This window comes from Triticum dicoccoides, chromosome 2B, assembly GCF_002162155.2.
Source record: "Triticum dicoccoides isolate Atlit2015 ecotype Zavitan chromosome 2B, WEW_v2.0, whole genome shotgun sequence".
In the NCBI taxonomy this organism is placed as follows: domain Eukaryota; kingdom Viridiplantae; phylum Streptophyta; class Magnoliopsida; order Poales; family Poaceae; genus Triticum; species Triticum dicoccoides.
Window position 1 is genome coordinate 107,980,840 of NC_041383.1, and position 8,151 is coordinate 107,988,990.

The 8,151-nt window shown below is 43.3% G+C and overlaps 1 pseudogene; it reads right to left on the reverse strand.

Moving 5' to 3' along the window:
- Positions 1–247: 247 nt before the first annotated feature.
- Positions 248–7,936, reverse strand: LOC119360593 (annotated as a pseudogene).
- Between the last annotated feature and the right edge of the window lie 215 nt (positions 7,937–8,151).

Genomic DNA, 8,151 nt, shown 5'->3' on the forward strand with positions numbered 1-8,151 from the left:
TTGGGGGGGAGGTGGAGGGGAAAGGTTATGAAATTTCCTATCCAAGTCCTTCCATTTTATTTTTTTCAAAAATAAGTTTAAAGCTGGGGGGGGGGGGGCATTGGCCCCCTCATCTTAACACACATAGCTCTGCCTCTGCTAAATATATTGGTATGTTATTTTTTTAATGTAAATATTGTATATATCAATTGGACCACCATGGCCAAAAATCCTGGCTACGCCACTGGTTCCGTGTATGACAATCGCACTACGACGAGAGAATTGTTGCTTGAACGATCTCGTTGCTGCCATGAGAAACACCATTTGCGAGAGTCAACGCCGTGTTCACGGAGCTCGTCATCGTGGTCCAAAGGTTTGCCGCCGCCGGCGCTGCAATGAGATGCTGGAGCGGGTTCGCTGGCGGGGCAATGTCCATCTTGCCCTCGAGCATCTTCACCACCACACCCATCGGCGGCTTCGCCTCCGGTTGCTGCTGCACGCACCAAAACGCCACCTCGCACATCCTATGCACCGTCTTCTCGTCCTCCTCACCCGCGTCGTCATAGCTCTCCACAACTTCCATTAGCTCGCCGCTCTCGTACTTTGTCCACGCCAGCTTCGGGAAGCACTGCTGGCTGTCCGGCACGGCCTCGTCGAAGTTCCTCCTCCGGCCGAGGACCTCAAAGAGGAGGATGCTGAAGACTTCTCGGTGGCGCCGGCATGCATACACATCTCCGGCGCGGCGTACCCGGGGGTGCCGCGCATCTCAGATACAGTCTTGTGCGTGTCGGCCTGGTTCAGCAGCTGCGGGAGGCCGAAGTCGGACACCTTGGGCGTGAGGCCGCTTTCGAGGAGGACATTCCCGGGCTTGATGTCGTAGTGCACGATCATGGCGATGGCGCGCGCCGTCTGGAAGCCGACGTCGCTGCTTCGGTCGAAGAGGTAGCAGTCGAGCGTGCCGTGCTCCATGTACTCGTACACCAGCGCAAGCACGTCGGCGTCGTAGCAGAAGCCGAAGCGCCTGATGAGGTTGATGTGGTGTGTCCTCCCAATGGTGCCTCCTCCGCCATGAAGTGCTCCTGCGAGGTCCTATCGTCTTGGCCGGGGTGGTGGCGCTTTTGGGCGACCGTGAGGCCGTTGGGCAGCATGCCCTTGTAGACGGCGCTGAGCCGGGCGGAGTAGCTGTTGGTGAAGCCCGAGAGCTGCTACGGGGTGAACCAGATGGGCTTCTCCACCGCAATCTCCTCGAGGAACCTCTCCACGGTGGCGTCCCATATCTGCGAGTCCACAGTGGCGTAGGCAGGATTTTGGATTAGGGTGGTCCAATCGATATAAAAAGTGTTTACAACACGAATAGAACATACCAATATACTAACAGAGGCCGGACTATTTGGCTAAGGGGGCAATTGCCCCCCCCCCCGCGCCGGATTTGAATCTATGAAGAATTTATTCATGAAAGGGTTTAGACACGGAAAAATTAGACTTTGCCCTCACCTTCACCCCCAACAAATTTTGTGTAGCTCCAACACTACATACTAGTATAGAATTTATTGAAAGAACGCATCGATAAGTTTAATTCTACAACTCATATTGTGTCTTCGCCTCTCCCCTGATAGATTTTGCCTAGCTTCATTACCGAGCACTAGTATATACACTACAAGAGATTAGGCCTACTGTGACGGGCCAAAAAATGTCATCGAACGGCTACTAACGTCACAAATTACACCTGAGTGACATTTTATGGGTGTCACAAGCATCGTCACAGAATCCCCGTCAGAGATTACTCCTCGTGACGCCGCGCGTGAAACAATGTCACTGAAAATGGGACCTTTGGTGACGTTCTCTAGAACGTCAACAACTTGTTATTTCTATGACGGTGGATTAATGTCACAAGTTAGGAGCAAAGATGCCATAATGTACGATATTCAATGATGGGCAACGTTACTGACTTTATGCCACATAAACACCTGCGCAGATTACCCCAACACTAGAATCACTACTTTCATTATTGATGAAGATGACATCATCAAAATACATTTAGAATATTTTCAATAATTTGCAATGAATTATCAGATCCACTATATTGCAAATTCATATCACAATAAGTATTTAATTCACATCACATCACATTATATAAATAAATTGTGAGCCAAATCACATTATGAAACGAAAGAGAAATCATATTATATATTCAATCTCTAAGCCAAATCATCCTCTAAACATAAATGACAATAAAAATAACACCGACTCAAGTTTGACACGACAATAGACAAGACAATGGATTCTTGCTGAGTTGCTTGAGCCCTTAAGAGAAAACCAATCAGGTTATCTATATCATGTTGCTTCTTTTCCCAGGCTTCATTCTTCTTTTGTTGACTCTTCTTCACAGCTTCCAATTCTTCTTGATGCTTCCTTTGCATCACTTCAAATGCTATGTCTTGTGCTTCAAGTCTCACAGCTAACTCCCCCAACGCCTATAAACTGAGGAAACACAACAACATGTTGCATCTTAATGAGATGAAAACATACAAGATAAAAACGTATCACAGTACCACTAAGAAGCACACAATCTACTGCAGGTATGCAGATGGGCCAATAGAACAGTATATTAGTTTGGCAAAACAAGAAGACACAAACTTGTATAAAAATTTGTCAGTCAAAAAAATTTACATCGATCCCTGCTGCACTTTTAACTAGTGTGCTACTTAAAAGTTTTAAGTAGCATGTGAATGATTAGTAAGTCCACTAGGGTAGCATATGACAATGAACTATAGTAATCTATAGAACATATTTCATAATTAGTTGCATAAGCATAGTTGTTTGATGCTTTGGTTACTACAAAAGTTTAGATCAGCACATCACTACAAAAACAGATCGGTAATGTACTAAAAAATCACAGACCAAAACACAAAAATGTTTCTTTAGTAAGGAGTGACATCCATTCATCCATTCAATATACTGAACAATCTCAGAATAATGCAATATCTAGAGGTCATCACCCAACAACTACTTATTCCTATTAACTGTGTGTTTTCTCATCTCTGAATTGATTCAGACATGCTATGGATTTGGCCGTTCATCACCTTATGTACAAATACGTGCCATAAGCAACTAGTACTAGTATTGTCTCCACTATTTTAATCAATTGTGTGCTTACTCACCTTCCCCAGCAGCTGCAGCTAATTGTGTACTTGCACAATTGCACTGTAGTTGTACGATGCTTCCTCAATCTAAATATAACAAACAAAAATACAAGTTTTGCACAAAGGAAGGACACGATGAGCTTAAATGTTAGGCATACACAACCACGTAAGGAATTGTCAAGTACTGGACTGTAAGAAAATAGAAAGTGGAGAAGCAACAAGCAAGTAGTACAAAGTTTAAGCTTCAGACTTTACCAACATAGCAAGGTCGATAAGATTATCTTGATATTGCAAACCCAGTACTGCTACCTACGGTGAGCAGTCGATTAATGCGCCTGCTTTATAGGGGAATAAAAGAGAAGAGAAACAATATACTGACAAGTGTTCACATGGAGAAAAAAATACTGCAGAATAACATAATCATTTTCTCTTCCACCGAGCAGTATTAGCATCTAAATGAACCTTTTAGTATATAGATTTTTCAGCAACTACGGTATGGCCCATGATACAAGCCCACGACATATCTTTACCTTGTTAACTGTTATCACAGAATATTGACTTCTTGTGCATAGTTACTAATAAAAGGCTATTCCTAGTACAGTTTCACTGTTAATACTCTGAATGTAGAGTCTAGTCACATATTAGAGGTTCTTGAGCATGCTGGAGATTACATAATCTTGCAGCTTAAAGGGCAAACTTGAGTTGAAATTATTCATTGTAGAAATTTAGACAGTTCGGAACATACCTTTGATAAGAGCAAATGACATTGATCTTACTCCTGATCTAGATGAACTGCAACTAGGAAAAGGAGATCTCAAATAGGTGGTTAGAAGAATCAAATTCCAGATCACAAATCTTACATCGGGAAATTATGGAAGAAAAAGGAAGCAGCGAAATATTGCCCTCGAGTAGTTGAAGCGGAGCAGATCTAACGGTGATGTAGTCGGGTTCCTTGCAGAGTTTCCGACCCATCTCCTAGCCTATCTGCATCATCGGGTTGCCTCTCCCAAACCTTGTATCTCCAGTCGTCGCCGTCTTGTTGGTCGCTGGACGAAACCAATCTTGTAAATCACCATCTACATCTCAAGTAGTGAGTGATTGAGGGGTGGTGAGGCAGCGTTCAGATCTTGGTGAGGCACGCGGTGAGAAACGAAGTTGGGGAAGGCGCCAGAGATGAACTGGGCGATGGTCCACAAGCCATCCATGAAGTGGCGGTGGAGGTAGCATGGAGGTCGGACCAGGCAACAAACGGAGCAGGTCGGCGTCGGTGTAGTGGTGGCTGGGGATGGGGAAGCAGACAAAGAGGGTGGCGGCGGACTAGAGGGCGGAGGCAGGGAGGGAATTCGGGTGGCGCGGCCGGCGGCGAGTGATTTGGGGGCGCCGCCGGTGAGATGAGATTTGAGTCAGGTGCGAGTCGGTACAGTTGTATTTGGGGATTTTTTGGGCTATGGTTTTATTTGGAGGCACAGAGCGTGGGCGTGAGACCTAGGGCCAAATTAGCTGACCCGTGCTTGGAGCTGAATTCTGTTTTTTCTTCTTTTTTTTTGCTTTGTGGTTCTGACTTCTTGGTGTGCCATCGTTTTAAAAGGTGGGTGATAAGAATTTAAAAAATCCCATCGACTCCCATATTTCCATTTTAACTTTTGAGATAGAAATGTAACAACATTAGCTTACGAGTGCGTCATTGAAGGTTTTTTGCATACCCACTAACTATTTATTATATTATAGTTAAATAATGTTCACTCATTTCCTCTTGGCTCCCTTATTTTCATTTTTATTTTTGAAATAAACAACATCAGCTCACGGACGCTCGGTTCAAGTTTTTGCCCAACCACTACCTATTTATAATAGAAAGAACAAAATAAGTTTTACCTTTATAAAAGTTAATTATTATAAGTATTTCCATGCCCACTTCCTATTTATATTATATCAAAAAAAAACACTCAACAGCCTTTGGAAAAACTGTGGCAAGTCCCACTGCTAACACTGATGCATGGGTACAATCGCTCAATTACCCAAGAACTAGCTATGGCGAGTCTGACTACTATACATAACATGATAAAAATGGTCTTCACACATTCGTAGTATTCAGTGACTCTAGCAGGCTTGTCATGGAAATTACCAAAATGTCACAAAAATTGGGAGATGGGTGTGCTGAAAGGTCGAGGAAATTTGGTGACGTTCACCGTCACCGATTTGTGGTAATTGGTGACGTCACCTAAAACAACATCACACATTAGGAATTTACGTGATATTGTCGATCATCGTCACGAGGATTTTCGTCACAGTATGTCAATTTTGTTGTAGTGATAATTTATGAGAACGTATCAATATGATTAATTTTGCAACAATTCTACAGTAAAAAAGTTTAATTTATCAATTATAAGTTTGAATGAAATCACAGTAATCATTAATCAGTTGTCTCAATTTATTAATTCTAATTTTCCATACGCACTCACAATTAAACTTATTCAAACCTTGAAGGCAAAATCTTGCTTTAATTTGGATGAAAGTTATACTTTTAATTAGAGAGATGAGAAGTCGGTGGTGTTCCTGCCTCGATGGCTCGGCCTGCGCTATGCACGTGTTGCTAGCCACCGCCTCATGCTTCCTCTAATGTAGGAAGGTGTTGGGCCCCCAAGTGTAGATGGTTGTAGCAAGCAGCAATTTCCATCAAATGGAGGGCCTTAAGGTTTATGGAACCCGTAGGAGCTTTGGATTGCAGCCAATGATTAGTACGTGGAAATGAAAATACAGAACTTGCATCGGCCCCCAACGGAACTAGTAAAATTGTTGGTCTTACAAGCCTTGTTAATTACAAGGATTAACGCAACTTTGTGTTCGAACGTATTGATTACAACAAAAGAAATTAAAGTTCATGTTATAAAAGAAATAAAAGTTACAATGATCGAGGTTGAAAGCAGTAAGGATGAATGGATTGGATCCATAGTTTTGCTAGGGCATCTCTTCAAATAAAGGTAACATGGCATGGTGAACAAATTACAATTTCTTATCGATTAAATTGGATTTTTATGATTATAATTATACATGACATAATTGCATTTAGGCATCACGTCCGGACATCCATAGACAGCTAAGACAACAACATCTATATAATGTACAAAGGAAACAAGGGAGCTAGCAATCAATCATGCAGTCGTTCATTTTTGGCTTGAGCCTTGATCGCGCGATGCAGCTTGCTAGTTTTGTTTACAGCTATAGTAAAGTATAGTTTTTGTACACCTACAGTGAAGTATTGGGCCGATTTACAGAGTGCTTCATAGACCACCTGCCCACACCGCAGCTACGCCATTGGGTGTTGGTATCTATAAGAAGCGAAGACAATATCAGGATAACCGGAATCCATGACACGTAAAATGTTGGTCCGGTCTTACGACCTTAATTGCGGAAATGACCATGCATATGATAGGGTTGGTGCAGGACGGTATAGGAGAAAGAATTCCTGCATGGAGGAGTTCAACTATTCAAGGATGACCTACCTCCTGAGCATATAATAGAAGAGTATATATAATCACATAAAAAGGTAATTACTACTATTACCAATGCACTGGCACGTCTAATGTACACCATGATCGGGATTTCCATCGCCTAACCACCTACTCTAGACAAAATGACAATTTACCTTTATCACTTTACTTTTATGTTATTTACTTTCTACGCTTGTTACTTTGTTTCAACCTCTGGCTACTTGTTTTCCAATACAAGACTAATCTTTGCATATACCAAAACAGTTAAATCACATCAGATTTGTGGCCACTTGTGTGTGACAGAAACACCCACATTAACACACACATCCGCTCTTCATTTTGCAACAGTTCTGAAAAAGTTGATTATTAACTGTCAGTCGGAACAAAACCCTAATGATTCAATTAGTTCATTTTACCAATTATCGATTGAGGAAAACTTTAAAGCTTGCACTTTCAACTTGTTAAAATATTCGTAGCAAAAGAAAATTATACTCTCAATTAAAAGAGAACAAAAATCTTACTTTAGATTGGATTAGAATAGAAAACAAGTAGTGCTCAGCCTAATAGGGTTGTGCGTGTGCGTGCATGTGCCCTTTGCTAGTCGCCTATGACCTATCTGCCGCCGCCACCTACGAGCATGAGCGTCCTTCGCCGGGCACTATCTGTCGCCGTAGGCGGGTGCCCTATCAACCTCGTGCTGTTGGTTGATGGCACTCGCTAGATGCTAGGGTTCAAGAGGAGAGGGAGTCTGGGAACAAGGAGCATCTTTTGGACGGGACTCGACCGGAGAACAACCGTCAGACTGACTAGCATACAACAGGTACACGTGCGAGCAGACTCAACCAAACAACTCAATCTATTGCTTGTATATGGACTAAGATATTGACTTGAGTTCGATTATATTTTTTATGGAGTAGTATAATACACTAATGGACTCAATTCCAGGGTGGTCTGCCATGGACCATCCTGGCCACCCTACAACTACTCCACTACGAGTCCGGCACCACCGCGTAGAGCGCCGTGCTCCCCGGCGCAGCCGCCGCGGGGACGGGGGTGGTGTTGATGTTGATGGCCGGAATGCCCGCTCTTTCTGACGCACCTGTACAAGAAGGAAGTAGGCTATGGCGACGGATTGCAAGATGCTCAGCACCGCGATAACTGCACGCAAATTTCGGCGTTAAGCATAAATCATCTTGAATTCTTTGTTCTTGATGGTGGCGTTAGATTTGCTCGGAGCGCACCAACGAAGACGACGAGGGAGTTGAAGGTGCTGGAGGCTTCTTTGTCAAAACCGTTGTCAAATGATGGTGGTGGGAAAGTAGACATGTCCATGAATTTGGTTTGGTCGTTTGGAGGCAACATATGATCAAGCAAATGATGATTGTGAAGTTTTACACGGACGGGGGCACAAATAGGAGATCACGATCGACCTAGAAACAAGCGGTCACCGTTCTTTTTAAGTACTAGCATCCGTTCAACACGGCAACAGGATACCGTAAACACGGTGAAGAAGTCATCGTGCCTGCACATGGGACATGGCC